The 27,118-nt window shown below is 42.6% G+C and overlaps 1 long non-coding RNA gene across 1 annotated transcript; it reads left to right on the top strand.

Annotated features, from left to right (window-relative positions):
* On the top strand, positions 1–27,118 carry LOC127491062 (uncharacterized). Its single transcript, XR_007919549.2, has 3 exons — positions 1–204; positions 11,226–11,385; positions 26,141–27,118. It is a non-coding gene; the product is annotated as an uncharacterized lncRNA (long non-coding RNA).

The raw sequence follows: 27,118 nt of genomic DNA, 5'->3' as shown, positions 1-27,118 counted from the left end.
CAAATACTCACTGAACAGCAGCACACGTGGCCTTTTGTGTAAAAGCCTGGTTGAAAATAATATGATTATTATGAAATCTGATAAACTACAAAAATAAGATCCTTGGTTGAAAGAAAACCAACTGGGAAGATTGGCTTGAGCTGTTACGAATCCAAGTGAAGAGTTTAAGCCACTTGGAAAACTTATCTGGAAGAGAAGTACTTGGTAAGTCCAGCTTATGTACTTTTCTCTATAACTGACAGGGAGACTCCCAGTGGATTTGGAAAAACAAAAATAAGGGGTTTATGCAACTCCAAGTGTTGACGGAAAATTTTATTCAAGTGCCTGGCTTGCCTCAGAAGACAGGAGAGAATGATCAGGATGACAACGATGACAGGTCAAAGTCTTGTGGGTTTAGCTACGTGCAGCCCTACTGTATTACACTGGAAGTTATTTTGGGACAGTCACGAGAGCACTTGAACCCTGAACAAAGAACCTCTCCTTGCCTTATCCTATTGCAGATTGGTATAAAGTGTTTCAAGTGCCCAGAATCTGACGCAACTGTGAAACCCCAACCAAAAGGCTAGTGAATGAGGGTCTTTCCATTCTTTTGGCTTTGCAAAGTTCAGTATTCCAAACCCGTGCTTGGCCCCATTTTTCCATAGTGTTTATAATGGTCCACCTAAGGGAACATTTGACAGGACTGATAACACACACAGAGTAGGCGTCTGGTTTAGCTGGTGACTGATACAGTAAGAAAATCTTAATAACTGCAGTTACACTTGGTTTTAGCCAACTCTGTTCTCGTAGTTGTGCTCTGGATACTTGTGGGAGTTGAATTTCAAAAAGGAAAAATAGCATTACCAAGAACACATGCCCAAAGCTAGTGTACCTTGCAGATAAGCAATGCAGGAATAGTCAAGCCTTCAAGCCTTTCCTATGACACATACAGAAGAAAAAATTTTAAATGATAATAAAGAGGGAAACACTTTTAAAAAAAGGACAGGGGCCGGCATTGTGGCGCAGCAAGTTAATCCATGACCTGCAGCACCTATATCCCATACAGATGCTGGTTCGAGTCCTGGCTGCTCCACTTCTGTTCCAGTTCCGTGTTAATGCATCTGGGAAAGCAGCAGAAGGTGGCCCAAGTCCCTGGGCTCCAGCACCTACGTGGGAGACCTGGAAGAAGCTCTTGGCTCCTGGCTTCAGCCTGACCTAACCTCAGTCGTTGCAGCCAGTTGGGGAGTAAGCCAGTGGATGGAAAAGCTCTCTCTCTTTCTCTCCTTCTCTCTCTGTATTTCTGCCCTTCAAATAAATAAATAAATCTTGAAAAAAAAAAAAAAGAACAGACAAACCACCCAGACTTAACTGGACAATAGCAACATTGCCACAAGTTCAATATTATTCAGTATCTGTTCTGGAACACATCTTGTTGCAGATTAGGACATTGATCCCATCTTAGCTTGGCACCAGTTAACTGAAGTCTTTCTCTCTTTCTTTCTATTTGCCTGAACTTGACTAAGATCCAAATGAATAAGGATCTTTCATCTCAGCAGCCGACTTCCAGAGCAGTTATAAAAATAGGCTCAAACTGCCTTACTCATGGGTCAGGTTTTAACTTTTAATACATGAAGTGCTAATGGTTTCATGAAAACCTGGCCAAAGATCTGCAGTGCTCTCTTTGCATATAATTTATTGTGATTATTTAATGTGAGCTAGTAATGACTCAGTTACATGAAAATTAATCCCAGATCCTTTGCTTCTCTCTTTCATCTGATTCATATTTAATTATAATGCTCAAGTTCTATGTCGCCAAAAGGTTTAATAGGAGAAGGAAACCATTCTCAACTCTCCATCTCAAGGCTAATGTAATAATAGTACTGGTTACTGTTTATCAAGTACAATAATTTTATGTGTTCCTTACTATTATTATCCTCATTTTACAGATGAAGAAACTCAAGAATAAAAATTCACATATTTTGCCCAAGATCAAAGTGATGGAGATGAGATTTGACTTTAGGTTATTTGGTTTCCAGTCTATATTCTAGACCTAGGAGAAAATATAAGTCAGTTAACACGCTGGATCTTCCATCTTTTCTATTTGTTTTGTTTTGTTTGTTTTGGTCTTCCATCTTACCTCCAACTCCTAACAACAAGTTTGTTCATATGCTTTGAACAAAATCCAGTGTTGTGTATAAGTCTGATGATTGATTCTTCAATAATTCACTTTCACACATGGCACTTGAAAATTTAAGCAGTAACATATTCTCCAAAGATATCAAATCACCTTGTACTTGTGAAACGACTCATTTAGCAACTCTGCAAATTCTCCCAGACTTGTAGCATACAATAGATATGTCAAGATATTAAGTAGAGATGTTATTTTAAGTTACAGTCAGGTTGGTGAGTCATCCCTTCCTTCTAATCACCCTAGCAAACACACCTGTTGTTCACTCTCTTCGTGCGTATTTCCACTCCTCACTTGGTATCTCCTCTTATATTTGACTCAGACACATTTTTTCCTAGAGGTTGCCAAATATGTGATGGGTGAAAAAAAGTGCCATGTGGAAATATCCACAGCTTTCCTTTCCTTCCCGGCCTGCCAGGGAATTCTCCCTCCTCTCAAAGACCTAAAGAGAAAGGATTCTTGAGGCTTGTGCTGTGGCACAGTGAGTTAAAGCCCTGGCCTGAAGCGCCAGCATCCCATATGGACGCCGGTTCTAGTCCTGGCTACTCCACTTCCAATCCAGCTCTATTGCTATGGCCCGGGAAATCAGTAGAAGATGATCCAAATCCTTGGGCCCCTGCACCCATGTGGGAGACCCTGAAGAAGCTCTTGGCTGTTGTGGAAGACCTCTCTCTCTCTCTGCCTCTGCCTCTCTGTAACTCTGTCTTTCAAATAAATAAATAAATCTTTATACATACAAAAAAAAAAAAAAAAAGAAGAAGAAGAAGAAGAAGCAGCTTGAGAACTTGCTCCCCCTCCACGGTCTGTCATGTTAGAACACAGTAAGACAACCATCTGCAAACCAAGAAGTGGGGCCCTCACCAGACACGGATCAGCTGAGCACCTTGGTCTCAGACTTCCCAGTCTCTAGAACTATGACAGTTAATGCTTGCTGTGTCGGCCGCTAGTCTGTGGAGATTTAGCTCACATTTATTGGGAAAGCAGAATGATTTTGTTTTTCAGAAATTTCAGGTGGCAGTGAGGAGCCTGGATTTGAGGAGCGGGTAGCAGCAGAACAGTGAAGACAAACGAAGAGGATTTATGTCCGTCTAAATGGCCTGAATGGTGCTGGCAGTAAGAAATGTGTACAGACTGGGGATGTGCTTTGGGGGTTAGAGTTAACTGAGGAAGTAATGGAGGGAGATTAAGGAAAAAAGAAAAAGCAAAACCATCTCGTACATTTTTAGCTGGAGCTTCTTGGTGTGTGCTGTTGTCACCGATTGAGATGGGGACAGAAGATGGGAGATCTGGAAGAAAAAAGTTCTGGTTTTGCCATGCTATTTGAGATGCCTGTTACTGACATCCAAATGGAGATGGTAAGTAGGTGGTAGATATGTGGATCTAGAGTTCATTCAGAGAAGAGTCCAGTGCTGGAGAAACTGATTTGGAAGTCATTGATGTGTCACTCAAACTATGGTTCAGAAGAGATGTCATAGGAGATTATGCTGCTACAGAAGAGGGTGAACCCAGGAGCAAATTCTTAGACTCTCCAAATTTAGAAGACCAAAGGAGAACAAGCTAATTACAGAGATGAAGAATAGAGGCTTGTCTACTCCCACCTTTTACTTGGAAGAGAAGAAAAAAATTTTTCTTAAAGACTTATTTTATTTATTTGAAGGACAGAGTTACAGAGAGAGGGTGACACAGAGATAAAGATTTTTCATCAGCTGGTTCATTACCCAACTGGCTGCAATGGCCAGAGCCGAGCTTATCTGAAGCGAGGAGCTTCTTCTAGGTCTCCCACATGGGTGCATGGGACCAAGGACTTGGGCCATTCCCCACTGCTTTTCCAAGTACATTAGAGTCACTGTGCTTTTCCAAGCACATTAGCAGTGAACTGGATTGGAAGTGAAGCAGCCAGGACTCAAACCGGTGCCCCTATGGAATGCCAGTGTTGCAGGTGGGGGTGGGGGGTGGGGTAGGGGCTTCAATCTGCTGCACCATAGCTCCAGCCCCAGAGAAGAAAGAATTTAAAGGAAGGAAGGTCGAGGGTACAGAATGCTGTCAGGAGAAGACGACACAAGTAAAATGACTGAGTTTGGCAGGATGGAAGTCACCTGGCGACCTTGGTGAGTCCCAGTGGAGAGGAGAGGAAACCAAACCAGAGTTCTCTGAGGTGAGGGACTGGAGACATCAACTGCCAGTGACTCAAGAAATTGTCACGTGTGAAGACATGGAGAACTGGGAGGTGGTCGAAAAATAGTGTGGGCTCAAGACAGGTTTTTATATTCCCTTTCCTTAGGAGTTACTAGATCAGGTTTTCATGTTAAAGGGAATAAACTTTATTTAATCCTCACAATAAACCTTTGATGAGGGTACATTATCATACTCATTTTTCAGATGAAGAAACAAGGGTCAGAAGGTTAAGCATTTTCCCCAAAGTTCATTCTGAGTCATACTTCTAAATCTGATTTTTTTTTTTTTTTGGACAGGCAGAGTGGACAGTGAGAGACAGAGAGAAAGGTCTTCCTTTGCTGTTGGTTCACCCTCCAATGGCCGCCACGGCCAGTGTGCTGTGGCCAGTGCACCGTGCTGAGCCGATGGCAGGAGCCAGGTACTTATCCTGGTCTCCCATGGGGTGCAGGGCCCAAGCACTTGGGCCATCCTCCACTGCACTCCCGGGCCACAGCAGAGAGCTGGCCTGGAAGAGGGGCAACCATGACAGAATCCGGAGCCCCGACCAGGACTAGAACCCGGTGTGCCAGCGCCGCAAGGTGGAGGATTAGCCTAGTGAGCCGCAGCGCCGGCCCAAAATTAGGTGAAATTATCATAGTTCTTTTTGTTCTTCTTGTATCTAGAGCCCTCTGGATGATGACTTAGACTTAAATTTAATTATTTAAATTTATTTTATTTTATTCTTTTATTTATTTATTTATTTTGACAGGCAGAGTGGACAGTGAGAGAGAGAGAGACAGAGAGAAAGATCTTCCTTTGCCCTTGGTTCACCCCCAATGGTCGCTGCAGTTGGCGCACCATGCTGATCCAAAGCCAGGAGCCAGGTGCTTCCCCTGGTCTCCCATGAGGGTGCAGGGCCCAAGCACTTGGGCCATCCTCCACTGCACTCCCAGGCCAGGACTAGAACCCAGTGTGCCAGCGCCTCAGGTGAAGGATTAGCCTATTGAGCCGCGGTGCTGGCCTTTAATTTAATTTTGTTTTAGACTTGATTGTATACTAATGAGGTGCTGGAATCCACTGTCCTTGGGTGTCACTAAATAAACAATTCTCTTTCTGTGTATTTATTTTCCCTGTATTTTGCAATTCTGGCCAACCAAGAGGTTTTCAGGTGTCATACTAGTAACTGTTCAGGATAAGAGAGAAACAAAAATAGTGATGATAGTCTAGTTGGGTGCATAGCACTATAGAGCCGTATAATTCCAGTACAGGATGTGCAATGGTTTGATTGTATCATCAAAAGGTCTTGTGTTTGAAACTTCGTCCACAATGATGCAGTGTTGGAAGTGGGACCTCATAAGAAGTGAGTGGGTCATGAGGACTCTGCCCTCCTCAATGAAATACTCTCCTTCTGTAGTAAGATGAAGAAAAGAATGATCAGGAAAGTTTTCCAGAGGATCCTGGAGGGTGTGAAGGACATTCCCGACAGAGAACACAGCCCAGGTCAGGGCATGGAGGCACGCACGTCATACTTTATTCAGGGACTGGCAAGAGGGCTGCAGTGGCTGGAGCAAGTTGTGTGGTAGGGCCCTGGGTGGTGCTAAGTATGGAGACTAACAAGGAAGCTGAGCCAGATTCTGAGGGCCCTCGCCGGCTCTGTTAAGGACGTGGGTGGACAACTTCTCTTCCTCTTCCTCTTCATCTTTCTCCTCCCTGTCTCTTCCTCCTTCTTCTCGCAGGCTTACGTTGTTCCCCCACTTAGGTTCACAGTATCTGTGTGCTCCTTTCCCTCTGATAACTGAGTGACTCGGCTCCAAATGCCTCGGCCAGCCTGGGCTTTGGTCCTTCTGGCAAGACATCTTCAGAGACTCTGTCTTTGGGTAAGATCGCAATTGCCAGCCATAAGCTCAGCAAGCAGCAGGGGACAGTGGGGATATTCTGGGAGATGTGTGTGTAGGGAGTGTGAGTTCAGCCAGAATAAATGCTTGTGTCAAGCACACCACAAAACATTACTTTTTATTGTCAAAGAGTACATTTTAAACAATTTTGTTTCTTGGATTTGCTTTCAATATAGTATACATAATTAAGTTCTTACTTAATTATATAATTAGTTAACTTTAATTTTAAATACATTTTTTAAAGATTTATTTATTTATCTGAAAGTCAGTTACACAGAGAGAGGAGAGGCAGAGAAAGAGAGAGAGAGAGAGAGAGAGAGAGAGAGAGAGAGGTCTTCCGTCCAATGGTTCTAATTGGCTGCAACAGTAGGAGCTGCGTCAATCCAAAGCCAAGAGCCAGGAGCTTCTTCTGGGTCTCCCATGTGGGTGCAGGATCCCAAAGGACTTGGGCCATCTTCTACTGCTTTCCCAGGCCATAGCAGAGAACTGGATTGGAAGTGGAACAGCCGGGTCTTGAACCAGCGTCCATATGGGATGCTGGCGCTTCAGGCCAGGGCGTTAACCTGCTGTGACACAGCACCGGCCCCTAAATACTTTGTTTTTAAAAAAATGTATAATGGGCTGACTCTGTAGCATAGTAGATTAAGGCTCTGCCTAGCGCTGGCATGCCGGTTCAAGTCCCAGTTGCTCCACCTTCTATCCAGCTCCCTGCTGATGGCCTGGGAAAGGCAGCGGAAGACGGCTCAAGTGCTTGGTCTCCTGTACCCACATCAGAGACTCAGAAGAAGCTCCTGGCTCTTGGCTTCAAAATCGGCCCAGCTCCAGCTGTTGCAGTCATTTGGGGAGTGCACCAACAGATGGAAGACCTATCTCTTTCTCTTCCCTCTCTCTGTCTGTAACTCTCAAATAAATAAAAAAAATTATAACAGATACCTAAAAATTGTGCATATTTATAGGATATCATGTGATGTTCTGATGCATGTATACATTGTGTAATGTCCTATCAGGGTAACTATATCTGTCTCTTGGAGAATGGTGATAATATTCAAAATCCTATTTTTTTTTAACAGAGAAATACAGAGTACTTGGACATTATCTGCAGTCTACCTATTGTGCAACAGATTCCTAGAACTTCCTACTCCTATCTAGCTATAACTTAGTACTCTATCAACCTTAACCTATCCTTCCCTCCCCTCCCCCCACCACCTCCCCAGCCTCAGATAACCACCACTGTATTTTTAATTTCTACATAGTCACCTTTTTTTAGACTCCACACATGAGTGAAATCATGTGGCACTTGTCTTTCCATGCTTGGCTTATTTCACTTAACATAATGACCTCCAGATCTTCTGAATGACAAAAGTTCATCCTTTTTTTTTTTTTTTTGACAGGCAGAGTTAGACAGTGAGAGAGAGAGACAGAGAGAAAGGTCTTCCTTCTGTTGGTTCATCCCCCAAATGGCTGCTACAGCTGGCGCGCTGCGCCAATCTGAAGCCAGGAGCCAGGCGCTTCCTCCTGGTCTCCCATGCAGGTGTAGGGCCCAAGGACCTGGGCCATCCTCCACTGCCTTTCTGGGCCACAGCAGAGGCTGGACTGGAAGAGGAGCAACCGGGACAGAACTGGTGCCCCAACCGGGACTAGAACCCAGAGTACCGGTGCCGCAGGTGGAAGATTAGCCTAGTGAGCCGCGGCGCTGGCTAAAAGTTCATTCTTTTTAATGGTTAGCTACAGTTGGAAAATTTTGGAGCAAAATATTGATAAAATTAAAGAGGCAAATAATTAAAACACCAGCTACTAGTAGTTACAAAATTTTATGATCTTTTTGATTTAAATATTGTATAAATAATTTACATAATTAAGATCAAGCACTTGTATTACTTAACAGTATCTTATAGAATTCTTCACATATCCATTCAATAATTCATCCTATAAATTTTAAAGTAATAATAGTCATACAGATATGATTTTCAAATCTTAAAATACCTGCATTTTGCCACAAGTCAGATAGTACAATGAAAAAGTGAAGTTCTTGTCTGTAGTACCTCCTCTATCACAAATTTCACCAGGCACCCTTCCTCCAACTTCAAGGTAACTCATGGTAACAATTAAAGTGGGGGCCAGCGTTGTGCTGCTGGGGGTAAGCTGCCGCATACAATGCTGGCATCCCATGAGAGCACTGGCTCCAGTCCCAGCTATTCTACTTCCAATCTAGCTCCCTGGTAATGCGCCTGGGAAAGCAACAGGAAATGGCCCAAGTACTTGGGTCCCTGCCACCACCTAGGAGACCCAGATGGAGTTCCTGGATCCTGGCTTCAACCTGGCCCAGCCCTGGTTGTTTTGGCCATTTGGGGAGTGACACAGTGGAGGGAAGATTCTCTCTCTCTCTCTCTCTCCCTCTGTCTCTTCTTCCCTCTCTCTTTCTGTAACTCTGCCTTTCAGATAAACAAATCCCAACCCCCAAAAAAGAACAGCTCAAGTGTATCCTTCCTTCCACACCTTTCTCAATTTCATACAAACAAGTTTGTATATTTGTGAGGTTTTTCCTTTTCCTTTTAAAAAGAATTCAAGCAGATTGGACTATGCACATTAGAGTGTAACTTGTTTATTTCCCTCACTATATCATTACTATTGTTCAATGACAATATATGGAACACCAGTTCATTATTTTAATAGTACAAGTACATTAAGGTTTCTCTGAGTATTTTTTTTCCAAATAATGCTCTGTTAAATATCCTTGTACGTTTATTTATTCAAGAGAGACTTTGGAAAGAAAACATACAGGTACATTCCTTTCTCATGGTAGTTCAAATTCCTAAAAGCATTGTAGGGTAATGTGATTTCCCCATATCCTTGTCAGCATTTATGTTACTAACTTTTTCAGTATTTCCCCAGATATTTTCCCCCAAATAGGATCTAATTATTTTGGTATGTATTCCCCTGATTACCAATGACACTGATCATCTTTTCCTTTGTTTTTTATGTCTACTAGTTTTTTTAAGGATTTTTTCTCCCCTATAAATCCACTTGTATTTATAAATGCTTTATAATGTGTTTATTTGGAAATCTGTGTAAGAGAAACAGCAGTTTTCCTAAATTTGTAAATATAAGAGTATTTATGTCAGGAGAAAAGAGATGGATAAGGGGAGTTGACTGTGATGTGTTTCCATTTATTATTTAAATTTTTAGTTAATAGATGATCACATCACTCTACACACACACACACACAGAGAGAGAGAGAGAGAGAGAAAGGAGGGAGAGAGCGCACTTGCCCCTATCTTCTCTTCTTGTCCTGTGCTCTGTTTTTCTCTTGCTCTATAGCAGGCCCAATGTGTGCCCCACCCATGTTCCCTGTGTCCTGACCAACCCAGGGTGTGCCTCCAGAGCTTTAGGGACCCTGCACCTAACAGCCTTTCCTTAATCCTTGAGAGACAGGGCAGGTGGAAGGCCGAGGGGAAATGAATGCCTTGTCTTCCTCCTCTCCAAGGGAGGGAGATAATTTTGAGGTGTGTTTTATATGGTTTCCCAGATTTCCCCAATACGATTGTCTCTGGGAACATACCCTTTATGGCTCATTTGCCTTTCCAGTCTCACTCCCCACTCCTTCTCAGCTCTTCCTTGAGGATACCACTGAGCACCTGTGTTTATCCTGGTCCTTTGTGAACTTCTGAGCACCAATGGAGACACCCATTTTCTCCACTTCTATATTTGTTGAAGAGCATCAACATTAATCATAAAGAAGCTTAATGTTCAAACAGTATTGACCTGAACTGAGGGGGCAGAAAAATCCAGAATCTGCTCCTTTTCCAATTCCTTGTTAGGAATCTGACATGAATTTCTCTAAGCTGAGCACTTTAACAGCCACAGTTTTCATGATGAATCCCTGGTGTTTACATTCCCTCTCCAAGTTCTAGTCCATCCCCATCTCTCGTCAGGGATCCAGTGACACTCATGTGTCCAGTTTAAATCACAGGAGATCTAGGAGCACAGCACTGATCTTGACACCATGTTTTGTTTGATGAATTGTAAGGATTCCTTACCCCCCGCTCCGTGCACATGTGCACACGCACACACACACACACACACACCCCACATTATATTGATGAAGAGATGGTATCAAAGCTTCAGAAAACCCTCCTGTCGCTATGTGTGTTGTTATGGTGATGAGACATCTATGGATTTGAGAGGCATCTACAGAAATTATTGCAAATGGTGGCTTAAGTAATCTTCACAAACACTTTCTTTCTGAGTCAAGACTGCCTGGAAAGTGGTCAGGCTTCTTAGCTTTGTGGGCAACATGTCTCCATGTTCATTAATTTAGTAACTTAATTTGTCTGGTGACTGACACACAGCAGGAGCACAGACACAGCACTAGCCTTGTGGGAGTAAAATGAGGCGCCTTCATTATTAAGTAGGTGCCTAACTATACTAATGACATTGGATATTTACTATTTACTTACATATCTTTATGATGAGATAAAAGAGAAATACAGAGCATCTACTTTGGTTAGAGAGGGTGAATTAAGGTGATTTAAGGGCGGGAAAAACTGTGTTACTCGCTAGAACTGAAAGAAAAGGCTGGAGGATGTGCCGTGGATGAGAGCAGAAAGATAGTGTAGGAAGTGGGGAGGAGGAACGGTGTTCACAGGTCAGTCCCTTGAAGATCATTTCACTCCTAGAAGGAGTCCATTCAACTCGACTTCTGTGTGCCTCAATGGAATTCCCTCTCTGAAGTAGGCACCAAGATTGAGAATTGGATCACGTGGTGGGAAAGGATGAGCCAGTTTTCAGGTAGAAACAAATATGACAAAAGAACATGTGTGACCTGTGTGCCAGGAGTCCCACTAAACCTTTGGGGAAATATTTCTGTGTGGACATAGGAGACCACTTGCCAGGGTCAACCGAGTGGATCTTCTATGCTTTCTGAGCTGTCACCTCCTTTGGATGCTGTGACCTAACTCTCTTGTGGTTTTCCTCCTGTGTGAACATTTTCTCCTGTTTCTCCCTTGCAGGCTCATCCCTGTCCCTGGGCTTTGAAATGATGCAGTTCCTCAAAGATCACCTCCTCGTTGCCAATCAACTCCTGTTCATCCTTCAAATCTCATCCTATGCTTCCACTGCTCAGAGAAGCCTTTCCTGATCTGCTTCACTAATCAAACCATCTTCTCACAGGTATTCATAGTGCTTGCTCCTTCCCCCTCACAGCCCTATTGTAGTCATAATTTTAGCTTAATTAATGTGATTAATGGAATTCTCCCAAGAAATCTAGCTCCATGAGGATGAAGTCTTCTCACCCAAGGATTGTCAGTAGGGCTGGGTGCATGGACGTGGAGAGCAGTTACCCAGGCCCTACACTCAAAAGGGCCACTCGCTTGGTTTAATGCTCTGTTCTCACAGTCTGGAAATTCTTAATTTTCATACAAATGGCCCTGCATTTTCCTTTTGCTCTGGTCCCACAAATGAGGTAGCTGGTCTTGCTTATCATTATATCCCTAGTACATAGCACAGTCTTAGGCACACGGTATATCCACCATAATTATTGGATGAAAAGATAAATGACTGACTGAGCAGAAAGCAGCCAGAGCTTAGAGTTGTCTAAGCTTAGAGTGGGTCTGATGGCAAAATCCACACGTTTTCCCCTTCTCCACATCCTATTGATTACACTTATATGTGTGTCTGGGTTTGACTAAATCTGCCCAGGGACCTTCCTTTCCCACTCATTGCTCTAAATACTTTTCTCCTGGGGCATCTCTGGGGTAGGATTGCAGTGGCAGCATTCTCTGGCATAAACAGTTCTCTGAGTCATAGAGCAATGCCATCGCAAGGGGCCCAGACAGCTGCAGCTGTCAGGCATCTGTGAGTTACTTTGAGATGGCATGAAAAATATCCCTGATTGGTTAAATCTACCATATGCCCTGCCCTCAGATTTGTAGGACGGACATTTCTACAGAATACTTTTCTCCACATACGAAGATACAGCACCAGCTGCTGAGAGGAATGGACCTCTGCCAATTCAGTTGAGATAATCTTTTATTTCGAATTTAATTTTATCTGAAGCTCTTTGAACCTTTTCTAGCATAGATAACTTAGAGGAGTAACATGAAAGGATTAGCCTTGGAATTAGGAATCTGTGGTGGGAATGGAAAATTAATTCCGATTAGGTAAAGGGAATTTGTGGATTAACTTGCCTTCCTGAAGCCAAGAAGTCTGTCTCGATGGTTAAGCATATGGCAGATAGATTTATAAAATCCTACCTTGAATCAACCATCAAAGTGAAAAGGCTGGGTCCTACTTTGGTGTAGTGCCCACTGGGCAAATATTTAGCTCTTTCAGCATTCCAGAGATGAGCTCTGTGCCCATAAACCATCCTCAAATGGCACACTAGAGAGAGAGTCAGGCTCAAGAGAATTAGCTGGTGTGTTTCAGCCATACATAAATCATACCCAGGGTGTGGGGCAGGGGTAGGGGTTGCTGTGCAAATGGATCACCTTAGAAGTCGCATGGCCTTTAAATAAAAGGCTGATCTATTTTGTGAAATTGCGCTTTGCATGTCAACCATGTCACTCACGCTATAATGGCAGCACCATCTCTGCTTTGGTTTGTCTTCTTGGTATTAGGGTGCAGGGTGGATAACAAATCCTATCTGCTTTGGGTTCCTTGAAAGGATGGAGGGCGTTATCTTTGGGACTCATAGGTTTAAATGGCAAATAGTTAGATCTCCGGGAATCTCTGTCTTGTGACTGTGCAGCCAAGGAAATCTCAAGGGCAGAGTTTAGGGTCTTTGAGTCTTTTGTGGGTACAGAAAAGACATTGTAACACATTCATTCATTGGAAGACAGGAAAATTCCAAATACCAACTTGCTCTCTCCTTCTAATAGCCTTGCAAGAGAACACTGGGCCAGGAATATCTCCTCTCAACCATTTAGCTCTCGTAGAATTGTGCTGACATTAACAGTGACATCATCACTAACTCTTTTTGAACAATAACGGTATATAGACACTATTCTAAACACTAATGACCTTTTCAGAACTCTTCATTGTAGAATTTTGCAAAGGTACCTTTAAAAATATATTTTTAAAAAGATTTATTTATTCATTTGAAAGAGTTACAGAGAGAGAGGGAGAGACAGAGATCTCCCATCTGCTGGTTCACTTCCCAGATGGCAGCAAGAGCCAGGGCTGGGTCAAGCCAAAACCAGGAGCCAAGAGCTTCCCACATGGATTGCAGAGGCTCAAGCACTTGGGCCATCTTCTGCTGCTTTTCTCAGGCTATCAGCAGAGAGCTGGATCAAAAGTGGAGCAGCCAGTACACAACCTGGCACCTACATGGGATGCCAGTGTTGCAGGTGGTGGCTTTACCTGCTACGCCACCATGCCAACTCCAAAAAATATTTGTTAATGAGCTGAAAATGCTGAAAGCTTAAATGATAGGTCTTTAAATGAAAGGGAAATCTGTAAGATGCTTTTAAAAAGATATATACATCTTGCAAAAAGTCAACTCAAAGCACAGGGCCAGCTTTGCCAAATCATACTCAATTTAAGGAGACTTTTCACCTGGCATTGTTGATGCTTATGATGGGAATTCTTCTCCACGTGAGGGTGTAGGCTACCCTGTGCATGGCTGAATACTGATTCAGTGTCTCCTTCCAAAAGTACGGAGTATGGCACAATCAAACATTGCTGGTCTTAGAGTCTCACATAGAAGCCACAGCAGCAACATTTACTCTTAAGCCATAAAGCCACTTTCTTCAAACTCATTTTCTGCGTTGGTTTGCTTAGCCTTCCTTTTTAAGTTCATAAACCTTGAAATTTTAGATAAAACTAATGTCTCTTTTTTTCCTCCACTGGGATATAAATCAAGCTTCCGACATAATTAAGGGGAAAATGAGCCAAAATATGCAGAGGCAATAACCCCATCTTCAGATTCCCATCTCAGACCTTAAACAGAGATGGAGAGTGGCTGTTGGAGAGGCGTCAACAGTCAACGCACTACATGGACTCAGGAAACTCAAGAGTGAAAGTAAAATAAAAGCAAATGAGTAAGGTTCCTTCAAATCACGTGAAGCTAACTGCCTCTGATACCGAAAAAGTACTCTGGAAAAGAGGAATAGTCACTCTTGCTCAACTTGTCCCAGTGCAAAAACTATCAGCAAAGGGAAACTTTTTCAAAGAGGCATTACCCTGGGATACTTGCAAGTTAATGTGAGTTGCAAATAGCTTTGCTTGAACTGCTATGGAGGGAATGTAACCCAGAAGCAATAACCCACTCATATGGAGACCACCAGCACAAGGAGCACCTGAGGCGACTGGAGTACTGTTGCTGCCTTTTCCCACAGAGCCCCTGATGGAAATCCTTGGGGTTTCTCTTCTGTTTTGTCAGCTCAGTATGTATTCCTCTTTCTTCTGGCAACCTTGTTATTCTTCAGGGACCACCTAGCCTCTAACTTCAGTCCCTCTGGTTGTCTACCTCTCTCCTACCTCGAACTTCAGATATATGAAGCCAAAGCTAGTCCCCCCCCCCCCCAAAAAAAAAAGCCTTCCAAGTTCTGGTCACTGCAATTGGTAATAGGATGATGGGGTGGTCACGTGATCCAAGTCAGCCATTGAGACTTAAACTTGTAAAATTTACTGGAATTATTGGGACAGGGGCTCTATGTCTCTATCAGAATTGCTAAACTAGTAGAACATGATCCTTGGATTACTAAGAACATTTGAGCCCCCACAGGAGAAACTGCCTGTGAATAAAACCATCATAGGAAGAAGTAGAGCTCAGACAATGAGAGAGAAAGACAATGTCTTAGTGATAATGAATTTGAGAACCTATTTTCATTTTGCGTAGACCTAATGTACCTTCACTTCCTTCCAGTCTTTTTGCAAATGTCCCTTGCTTAATCAGGCTTTATCCCAATAATCCTATTTAATATGACCTGGCCCCCACCTTGCACCACCAGTCCCCCTTACTACAATCTTGTCTTTCTCTTTTCCATACCATCATCACCTTTTAAGATTGTCAGCAATTTCATTTTGAATATGGTTGTTGTTTGTCATCAGTTTCTGCCATAAACTCCAACAAGAGCAGGGATCATGGTCTTTTTTGTTCACTAATGTATATCAAACGTCTAAAACATGGCCTGGAAAATATTTTTCTTCTCTTTGAGCCTCCCAGAGAAGAACTCCATGCCTATAAACTATCTTCAAATGTCATTAAGGAAAAATATTATAAGACATAAATCAGTTACTGGATGCAAAGGTTTTAGAATCATTTCTGTATATAATAATCATTCAAAAGCGTTGATAATAAATGCTGTTAAATAAATAAACGGCTTGGATGTGGCTCAGCCCTCAAGAGTTCAGGTGCTAGAAGCCTGGTACCCAGTGAGGAAATGTTGGCAGGTGGTGGATCCTTGAAAGCTATAGCCTAGAGTATGGTAAGTAGGTAACCAGAGGCACTGCCCTTAGGAATGTTGATGTGGTTCTCACAGGACCCTGGTAAGCTCCCTCCATAGTCTGTTGTTATCAAAAAAGTAGCATGACTAGCTCCTCTCTGATCTCCATTTCCTGGCCAAGGCGTGTCTTCCACATGTGGCGCTTCCCTTGCCACTTCCCTGCCCTGTTGTGACAAGCCAAAGGCCCTCCTCACTGGGGGTCGAACACATGAAGTCACACAATGTTGGTCTTCCAGCCTCCAAAACTATGAGCTAAATAAATCTCTTTTCTTTATAAAGTGCCTAGCTGTTGGGTACAACAACCAAAAATGTTATAGCAACCAAAAATGGGCCAATAAAAGTGAATTCTTCAATTATGTGAGCAAATTAATTTTCCTTGTTTCACTCAAGCTGATTTGAGTAGAGTTTCTGTTATTTTTGCCTCAGAGTATTTTGATCCATGGACCAGATTCCCACCTCTGTTTCATCTATTTTCCCTTTACACCTCCCTCCCATTTTCTGAGTCTATGTTAGAATCTTTACTCCCTAAACATAAGATTTTCCAGTAGCACCCATGGCACTGCTTAGACTCGTGGAACAGCTGAACTTTAACAAACTGTGCAGCAGTAGAAAAAAACCATGGGCCTTCATTGTATCAGGAGAGTTTGTAATTGACAGACGTTAAAGAGCATCAATCGGGGCCGGGGCCGTGGCTCACTTGGTTAATCCTCTGCCTGCGGTGCTGGCATCCCATACGGGCACTGGGTTCTAGTCCCAGTTGCTCCTCTTCCAGTCCCGCTCTCTGCTGTGGCCCAGGAGAACAGTGGAGGATGGCCCCAGGTGTTTGGGCTCCTGTACCCGCATGGGAGACCAGGAGGAAGTACCTGGCTCCTTGCTTCGGATCCATGTAGCTATGGCCATTGCGGCCACTTGGGGAGTGAACCAACAGAAGGAAGACCTTTCTCTCTGTCTCTCTGTCTCTCTCTCTCTCACTGTCTATAACTCTACCTATCAAATAAATTAAAAAAAAATTTTTTTTAAAAGAGCATCAATCACCAGTCAGATGTGCAATAATTTTCAAGGATCTCCCTATGATTGCTTTTCATTGATACTTGATGACAAATTTTAGGAAATCTTCCAGAAAATATGGTAAAAGGAAAGAGATGGAAAATAGGAAAGAAAAGAAAGGAAAATTAGAAGGCCTGTATAGAAGTTCCAATACCTGAGTAACTAGAGTTGTAGCAGAAAACAACAACAACAAAGAGAAAATGAAAGAAAGAAAAGCATAAAATCTACATTTCAAGAACACTTTCCATCTTGAAGTACTTGAGCATACATCAAACCTCACTGGACCCATTGGAGCAGGGCTTTGGCCTGGTGGTTAAGACGTTTGTGTCCCATATTGGAGTGCCTGGGTTCAACACTCAGCTCTGGCTCCTATCTCCAGCTACACACTAATACAGATCCTGGGAGGCAGTATTGATGGCTCCAGTAATTGGGTTCTTGTTCATTCCTAGATCCTGGCTTCTGCCCTAGCCCAGCTCTAGCTGTTGCAGGCATTTGGGGAGTGAACCAATGAATAGAAGATCTCTCTCTACCCTTCCACCCACACTTTCTTTTCCTATCAAATAAAAGAATAAATATTATAAAAGACTTATAAAATTTCAATATCAGTTGGGTTTAAAGAAGAGCCCCAAAGCTTTCAGAGATAGTAAAAACAAAAACAAAACCAGATTATATATAAGCTATCAAAAATCAGAATGGTTTCAGAGTTTTCAGCAATAAAAATAGAAGTTAGGAAATAAAGTCAAAAGGAAACAACATCTTCAAAATTATGAAAAAAAAATTGATTCCAGACAACAGTTCTATGCCTACATGTGTTAGCTTGGGAAAACAAATTCAGAGGTGGAGCATCTCCCCTCATCCTGCTCTGCTCCTTTGTGTCTGGACTTGGCTTTGTGACTTGTTTTCATCAACAGAATGTGCAAAATGGGTGTTGTATAAGTTCTAAGTCAAGGGCTAAAGAGACATAGAGTTTCTTTTCTTTCTGCTCTCTGAACCTGCCACCACCAAGTGAAGTAGCCTGGGCCAGTGTGGTGGACAGTGAGAGACTTATGACCCAGTCTCCCTTTTCACCCAGCCTACAATCAGCTAACCTCCAAAGGCAAAGCCATCATACTGACTAGAGATGACCTCAGAGTCACTAGTGAACCCAGATGAGAACATCCCCAACTGGCATCCCATACAAATGTGCATTAGGGACTGACATCGTGGTGCAGCAGGTTAATGTGCCACCTGCAATGCTGTGATCCCATATCATAGCACTGGTTCCAGCCCCAGCTGCTCCACTTCCAATCCAGCTCCTTCTAATGCACCTGGGGAAGCAATGGAAGATGGCCCAACTGCTTGGACCTCTGCCATCCATGTGGTAGATCTGATGGAGTTCCTGTCTCCTGGTTTTGGTCTGGCCCACCCCAGCCATTGCAGTCATTTGGAGAGTGAACCAGCAGATGGGAAAATTTCTTTCTCTCTGTGTCTCCCTTTCTCTGTACCTCTGCCTTCCAAATAAATAAAATAAATCTAAAAGAGAAAGAAATGTGCACTAAACAAACAGTTACTACTTTAAATTGCTAATTTCTGAAGTGGTTTTTCATGCAGCAATAAATAACTGATATAATAGCCAAATTACCAATTCAGTGCAAGAGCAGGGTAGGGAATGTTTTTAGATATGCAAGATGTTTATGTTACTGAATTTCATTTGTCTCTTCACCACTTAACAAATAGTTAGGAGTGCCTATTATGGGCAAGGAACATTTTAGGCATTAGGAATCAAACTCTTTTTTTTTAAAGAAGTTTTAAAAACGATCTTTCAGTTTCCAGCCTTATTTTCTCCTCTCACTTCTTAGTTAACTGATACTATTGTGTAACTCTTCTTGGCTTTCCCCACTTCTGGCACGAGTTTCTGTTTTCTCAGATCTGCTAAAGTCAGTGAGTGATGACCAATGTACGAACTTCCAAAGTGCTGCTGCTGAAGTCTTATCGCCCACTGTCTTTGTCCCTGTTTCTGTCTATTTAACTGTTTCCTGTCTTTCTAGTGAGGTTTCTAGGAGCGGAACGCATTGCATGGCTCATTGTCCATGTTCACCTAGAACTAACAGATTAATGTTTATAGGAAAAACCTTTATTCTAAGAGGAAGATGGAAGCATGCCCTTCGATCACGGAAACACCCATTGAATAAACATCATGGGCAAAGCACTGTGCTGGACTGGACCTAAAGGGCACAGTATTGAAAATGGCACAGTCTCTGCTTTCAAAGTGTTTATGATCTCTCCTCTGAAAAGAAAAAGGCAATTAAGAACTTACTTATTTATTTGAAATGGGAAAAGTGAAAGAGAGAGCACCCTTATCCTCTGGTTCACTCACCAAATGGCCACAACAGCCCCCACTTGCTATTGAAGCTGGGATCCAGGAACTGAATCCAGACCTCCCACGTACTTTTTTCCATCATTCCTGGAAAAAGCAAAGAATTGGCTAAGAATTACAATATGAAGCCCATGAAACAGACAAAAAACAGGCTCCGATAATTGGAGGCTGAACAGTCTGCCCCTCAGCTGTGATTTCTTCAAGGACAAAGCCTGCCTCCCCTCAGTAACCCTCATGCCTGACACATGGTAGAATCTCGACCTTGGTTAGATTTGGCTGTCTGATATCATCTTGGTCCTATTTAGAAAGAGCATGAGCCAATGAGATGCATCCATGTTGTTATTTTAAGCAAGACCTTCGAGGTTAGGACTAGATAGTCTATGTGGTCCAAAAGCTAAAGAGAAATTATTAAAGCTGACATTTTGCGATTTGATTAATGTCTCTAGCCCTTGTCTATATTTCTGTGGAGTTGTGTTCTTTTATTTTATTATTTTTATTTATTTCAACATTTTATTTGGTGAACATTATGGTTAGTGGTGCTTTAAGCCTATGATTATAAAGTAAATTAAAAGTATGCTATCACAAAAATTTTTAAAAAGCAAAGAAGGAAGGAGAAATGAAGAAGTGAAGGTGAGAGGGAAATACAGTTATCTTCTGAGAGCTGTTATCTATGAACTATATGAAATGTGTTACCTTTATATTAATAAAAATAAAAAAGAGAAATTATTATTCCCTGCATTTATTAGTGGGGAATGTTTGTCTCTGGTCCAAGACCTTACCGTCCACAGCTTAAACCACATCTTTGCTTGGATATATTAAATTTCACAAGCTGAAAACTGAATGCATAGTCTTTTCCCTCAGATGTTATCCTGTCTGTGCTTTGTCTTGAGAAAAGTTCAATCAGTTATACAACTTAAACTCCTGTCATCTCTCTCCCTTACCTTCTATATCCAATCTATCACCAAGCCCAGTTGGTCTTACTTTCTATCATTACATCTGCTTGCTTATCTTCATATGTAATATCTCCTCTTGCTTGAACTATAGTAGTAGTATCCTTGTCTCCCCGCATCTTCTCTTAATCCCATAAAACGCTTGTTTCACATTCTATCTAATTGCCTTTAAAAAAAAAAAGATTTATTTATTTATTTGAAAGAGTTACACAGAGAGAGAAGGAGAGGCAGAGAAGAGAGAGCGAGAGAGAGAGAGAGAGGTCCTCCCTCTGCTGGTTCACTCCTCAACTGGCTGCACTGGCCAGAGCTGTGCTGATTCGAAGCCAAGATCCAGGAGCTTCTTCTGGGTCTCCCACACGGATGCAGGGGCTCAAGGACTTGGGCCGTCTTCTTCTACTTTCCCAGGCCACAGCAGAGAGCTGGATCAGAAGTGGAGCAGCCAGTACTTGAACGGGCGCCCATATGGGATGCCGGCACTGCAGGTGGCAGCTTTACCCGCTACACCACAGTGCCTGCCCCTCAGTTGTCTTTCCATAAGCAAATCTGTCCACATCTTTCCTCTTTGTCTCCTACCAGAATTGAGACTCACTGATCTGGTTTAAAACATTTAAGAGCTTCACTTCCTTTTCTGGAAGTGTTGGTTGCTTCTGAAGAGGAGCTCAAACTCCTCTATTGTCTGTTCTCCCAAATACCAAGAGAAAAACCCCAAAACAGACGTCCCAGATTATTTGAAAAAAATGGAGAAGAGCAGTGAAAGGGACGATCAGAGGCAGGAGTCAGCATGACATTTGTTTCAGGTTGCATCTGATAGGGAATAAAAGCTACAAGCCCGTGAAGTCCTTTGCTTGTTCTCTGTCTTTTGATGTACTGACATTTTTGTTTATCACTATTATAAATAACCACAGTAAGGTTTGACCCAGCAAAGAAAAGCACACCCAAGTTTTGAAGACGCAATGACAGCTTTCCAAAGCTCTTCATGTAAACATAAATTCCTAAACAGCCATCAAGAATCTGTGCTGGGGGCCGGCGCTGTGATGTAGCAGGTCACAGCTGCCTACAGTGCCGGCATCCCATATAGGCGCCAGATTGAGTCCCGGCTGCTCTGCTTCCAGTCCAGCTCTCTGCTATGGCCTGGGAAAGCAGTAGATGACGGCCCAAGTGCTAGGGCCCCTACACCCACACGGGAGACCCAGATGAAGCTCCTGGCTCCTGGCTTTGTCCTGGCCCAGCCCTGGCCATTCAGCCACTTGGGGAGTGAACCAGTGAATGGGAAACCTCTCTCATTTTGTCTCTCCCTCTTTTTCAGTAACTGACTTTCAAATAAATAATCTTTAAAAAAAGAGAATTGCTTCACGGTTTATTCAAAATGTTAGTGCCCCAGGTAGCATTTTGTACATCAGAGTCCTTAGTGCTTCAAATATATCCTGTGACATCAATATGGATTCATGGCTATAAAGCATATTTTTGAGAATATAAGTGCTTATCTTCTTACCCTAGTGATGTATGGTGTCGATCTCTTAATTAAGAGATGTCCAAAAAGTAAGCTGGGAAAATTTTATAGTTGGGAACCTAATTTTATATCCTATATAAAATATGATATAGCTTATTGGAAAATTCATGCAGACTTCATGGTGTAAAGTTTGTCCAGTCACAGGTTACCCAGGTCTGTGAAACACAGCTTGAATTTAAACTCTCCCTAACAAGCTGCAGTGGGAATTTATTTTTTAAGACAGAGGAAGAAAATCAACAGAAAGTATCGAGTTTTAGATGAGCAAAAAAAGAGAAGGTTAAGTTTTTCTCTATTTACTTTAGAAGCAGAGACAGAGACAGACAGAGAGTACCTATCAGTTAACTCCTCAGATGTCTATGATGGTTGGAGGTGGGTGAGATTTGGGCAAGGCCAAAATCAGGAGCTGGAAACTCTACCCAGATCTTCCACATGAATGTCAGGAATCCAATTATTTGAGTTTTCACCACTGCTTCTCAAGGTCTGCGTTGGCAGGAACCTGGAGCCAGGAGCCAGAACCAGATATTAAACGTAGGTAGTCCAATGTGGGACACAGGCATCTCAAGCTCTAGACGAAATGTCTAGAGTTTAAGGTAGGAATTCTGAAATGGCATATGACTTTCATCATTTCAGAATATCAGGACATACAGTCTGCATTAGTCTGTTTTCTGTTGCTCTAACAAAATACCCGAGGCTGGGTGTGTTATAAAGAAGTTTTATAACTTCACAGTATTTGACATTCAGGAGCATGATGCCTTCTTCTACTTGACTGTAGCAAGGGCTCCATGTCTCATAGCAAAACAGTGTTGGAAGCACGTGTGAGAGTGATCACATGGTAAGACAGGAAGTCAAAGAGTGGGAGGGGCCAGTCTCATGGAAATTAACTCATTCTGAGAGACCACCATTCATCCCCTCCAAGGGGAGCACTCCCAATGACCTAATTGCTTTGCCCTCAGTATCACCTCTTAAAGGTTTTACCACCTCCAAATATCACCACATTGGGAACCACACTTCTAACACATAAACCTTCAGGGGAACCCTCAAACTACATACAAACCATGATACTGTCCTTATTAAAAAGCCCACAGTAGGACTTTAATGAGAGATTGTGTTGATTATTACAAGGATATAACTGAATTTATATCCATTAATGGTAACAACTAAGGTTTACTAAGTACCAAATCAGTGCCAGGTAATGTTCTAAGAGCTCATTTAATCCCCGTAACAATTCTACAGAAAGTAGGTACTATCATTTCTCCTGGTTTATAGATGAGGAAACAGGGGCACAGAGAGATTGTGTGATTTTTCCCAAGATTACATTCTTTGAGCTCTGGCTTTGGAGCTCCTACTTGCCCTGTCCGATGTGGTGTCCCCTAGCCCATACAGCTGTTGAACATTTAAAATATGGTCAGAGTTGAGATGTGTCACAAGTGTAAAATGCTCACTAAATTTTGAAGGCTATTATGAAATATATAAAAACCTCATTTTTTCTAGTGATTGCATGTTGAAATGTTAACATTTTGAATATACAAGATGAAATAAATAAGATATTATTAAAATTAGCTTATCTATTTCCTTTCTTTTCTAATGTGGCTATCAGAAAATTTTCAATTAATTTTGCCTTTCATTATGTTTCTATTAGAGCTGGTCCACATTCTTATACTACAAAATACTGTCTTCACCTGGTAGCAAAGCCCTTCATTGCTAATGGCTGCATTTTGTATAGGGCTGTTAGCAAAGCAAGTGAACTTCTAGCATGATTGACATAATAAAGAATGTGGAAAGGAAAACAATTAATGGAAGCAGGGATGTTGTGGTAAGGAATACAGGTAGGTAGAGGTAGGGGTGGAGCTGGGGTCCAAAGCTCCAGCCAACTGCCGTTGGACAGCTCCTTGCCGAACCACATAACCGTGGGGGTTGGTACGTGACAGCCTCAGCCAAACCACTGTTGACAGCTCCTCACCGACCTACAAGGGTCAGTGATTGACAGCTCTATGGATTCACGTTTCCACAGCCATAGCCAACCAGTCACAGGACAGCTGCAGCCAGCTCATATGACAGCCTGGCCTGGCCCATGTGACAAGTCCCCTTCTACGTCCCATCCAAACTCCCTTCCCTTCCTGTGAACCGTGCAATCCTATCTCCCAAGCACCAACAAGCCCCTGCCCCTTTCAGAAGAGGGGACATTGAAAGTTCCACAGTGTTGCCAACTTACAATCAGGACTAGCTAGAAATATCCCACGTGGCAGCAGGATGTGTCCTCCCCCACGCCCATAACTTTTAGGCCATTATAATGTCATTTTAATAAAATTATCATGGGGACAGGACCAGTCCCTTCAAGCACCTGATGTCATGACAATTCCAATATTTCCTACAAAGGGCATGGACATGGGTGGTGCTTGAGCCCTTCCTCAAACTCCACCCTAGACATCACCCCCTATACCACTGGAGAGTATAAAGGGAAGGCCTAACCTTATTGACAAAGCCTTTTATTTGTTGTTTTAAATCTGGGGCTGTTTTTTTTTTTTTTTTTTTTGAAGGCTTTTTCACTGTCGCCTGTTTTTTCTTGGAGAGTTTTTCTTTGTTTGGGGGCCTTTCCGCTTTGGCTGCTTATTTGTGCATGACTTGGTTCTTGAGCTTGCACTTCTGTTTTGCTCTAAATAAATCCTGCTCTCCTGCACATCTTTATGTTGCCACCTTTCAAGCATTTCACTTGTGGAGGGAAGAATCTGCAATAAGCCTAGCTGGGAGCCCCCAGCCTACAACACAGTCATCACCAAATTGACAGCACTGAGATCTCAACACAGAGACCCATGTGGCCTGCTCTCCTGCAGGCTGAGAGCTCTGTGGTGCTAGTCACTGTGTGGAATGCTTCCTCATTTCTACGCTCTGTCCTGGCTCCAGCATCTGGTGGATGTTGTTTGGCTGTGAGTGTTGGAAAGGGTGTAGAGGAAACAATGTGTTCCTTGTTCCCCTGTAGCAACAGCAGAAATGCATCCCTTCTCATGATTTGCCTTTCTGCCTACCCAGCAATTATATTCAGTCAGTCATGGATTTGGCCTTTTTTCCTCCTTCAGCTTTACTGATGTATAATTGACAAGTATTATACATAGTTAAGGTGTCTAATGTAATATGCTTTTTCCAGTAATTTAAATTTTAAAAATTTATTTGATGGGCAGAGAGAGACAGATAGATGGCACAGACAGAGAAAGCGCCAACCCACTGATTCAAATGCCTCTAAGAGTCTCGGCTGGGCTGGGGATGGGCCAGGGCTGAAGCCAGGAGCCAGAACTCAATTCAGGACTTTCACGTGTGTGGTAGGGATCCAATCACTCGAGCCATCACTGCTGCCTCCCAGGGTCTGCCTTTAACTGGAAACCGGAGTCTAATGCAGGCACTCAACTGTGGGACACTGGCCTCCAAATTCATGTCTTAACCACTAAGTTAAATGCCAGTGATTATCATAATAAGTTTATCACCTTATATAGCTACTTTACTGTCTTAGATTTCTAACTACAGCTATCATGCTTTATATTAGATCTCCTGCCGGCGCCTCGGCTCACTAGGCTAATCCTCCACCTGCGGCGCCAGCACACCGGGTTCTAGTCCCGGTCAGGGCGCCAGATTCTGTCCCGGTTGCCCCTCTTCCAGGACAGCTCTCTGCTGTGGCCCGGGAGTGCAGTGGAGGATGGCCCAAGTGCTTGGGCCCTGCACCCCATGGGAGACCAGGAGAAGCACCTGGCTCCTGGCTTCAGATCAGCGCAGTGCGCCGGCCGCGGCGGCCATTGGAGGGTGAACCAATGGCAAAGGAAGACCTTTCTCTCTGTCTCTCTCTCTCACTGTCCACTCTGCCTGTCAAAAAAAAAAAAAAAAAAAAAAAAAAAAAAAAAAGATCTCCTGAACTTATTGTAATTGAATGTTTATGACCTTTGAACAAATCTCTCCATTTTCCCCCACCCCAAACCCCTGGCAACCATCCTTACATAATTCAATGTCTTTAAGTTCCACATATGATGATATCATGCAGTCTGTGTCTTTCAGTCTGGCTTATTTTACTTGGCATAGTGTTTTCTAGGTTCATCCATGTTGTTGCAGATGGCAAGTTTCCCTTGTTTTTTAGATGGAATAATATCCAGTTCTGTATACACACTGCATTTTCTTTATCCATTCAGTAATTGATACTTTGTTTTGATATCTTGTCTATTGCAAACAATGCTGCAGTAAATATGGGAGTGCAGATATCAGTTCAACATGCTAATTTCAATTCTTTTAGATAAATACCCAGAAATGAGATTGCTAGATCATATGGTAGTTCTATCTCTAGTTTTTTGAAAACCTTCCGTACTGTTTTCCATAATGACTATATCAATTTACAGTCTCACTAACAGTGTACAACAGTTCATTTCCCTCTACATCCCTGCTGACTGTTACCATTTGACTTTTTGATGAAAACCATCCTAGCAGGTGTGAGATGATGTTTTATTGTGGTTTTGCTTTATGGTTCTTGATGACTGGTGATGATGATCACTTTTTCTATATTTTTTGGTCTATTCTCAAGTCTGATGAGAACCTGGCCTTTGATATTTTGAGGATTACAGTCCCCTTTTCTTCCTTTTTGCAGACCCCAGAAGCAAAGGATGTGGGACCATGGAGAGAGGAAGAATGAGAGGGATCCTGTGTGAGAGGGGTAGGGCCATGATGGTCACGGACTGGTGCATATGAGAGGAAGAACCGTCCTTGTTCTTGGTCCAGAGGCTACAGCCCCATCACAATATGAGCCTTCCTCCTCTTCACTCCTTTGACAGAGATGCTTCTTTCAGGATTTAGGTTTGAGTCGTTTTCATCAGAACCTCCAAAGAGGCAGGAAAATTTGCCAGGTGGGTCTTGCAGGAATAGAAGAGGTGAACAAACATGAGTACTGAAGACTTCCGAAAATTTTCTTTGTAAAGGCTCATGAAATGTTTCAGACTCACAGGCTGAAATGGTGATTCCTGGAGACGCTGTAACATCTGAGATGTGAACACTGAGTCCTGGGCTTGGGTTGTCTCGCTCTTGAACTGAATGTTCCAGGGTTCACAGTATAGGGCCTCTGTGAGCAGTCACTGATCCCCTAAGAAAATCATGTCCCAGCCTAAACGTCTTAGAGATACAACCTAAGCATTTATTTATTTTTTCTTTTGCTCTAGCAAGGCCTATGTGTTGGCTCAGCAATAAATGGCTATAAGGATAGACCTACTTAAAAAAAAAATTGAGAATGTTCCCATCATGATCAAAAGGGGAAGAAGGGATTGGGGAAGCAATAGCATAATAAGCATTATAAGCATCATAGCCTGATTTAGTTTCTAATTTTGTATATTTATTTTCCTGGGTAATTATATATTATCCACTAGATTGTAAGCCTCATGAAGGCAAAGTTTTCTATTTGTTTTGCTCTTGGCTGTGTTACCAACACCTTGAAAAGTACCTGGCCTATAGCAGGTTCTCAACAGATGTTTGTTGAATGAATGAATACTTTTCCCTAATCACATAATTAGAAATAAATGTCAGTAAGTATTATCTCTAAATAGAGGGATTGAGAATAAATTCTGTATTTTCTTTA

Source organism: Oryctolagus cuniculus, chromosome 11, assembly GCF_964237555.1.
Source record: "Oryctolagus cuniculus chromosome 11, mOryCun1.1, whole genome shotgun sequence".
NCBI classification, from domain to species: Eukaryota; Metazoa; Chordata; class Mammalia; order Lagomorpha; family Leporidae; genus Oryctolagus; species Oryctolagus cuniculus.
The sequence above is the reverse complement of the archived record's forward strand: the minus strand, read 5'-3'. Positions and strand labels throughout refer to the sequence as shown.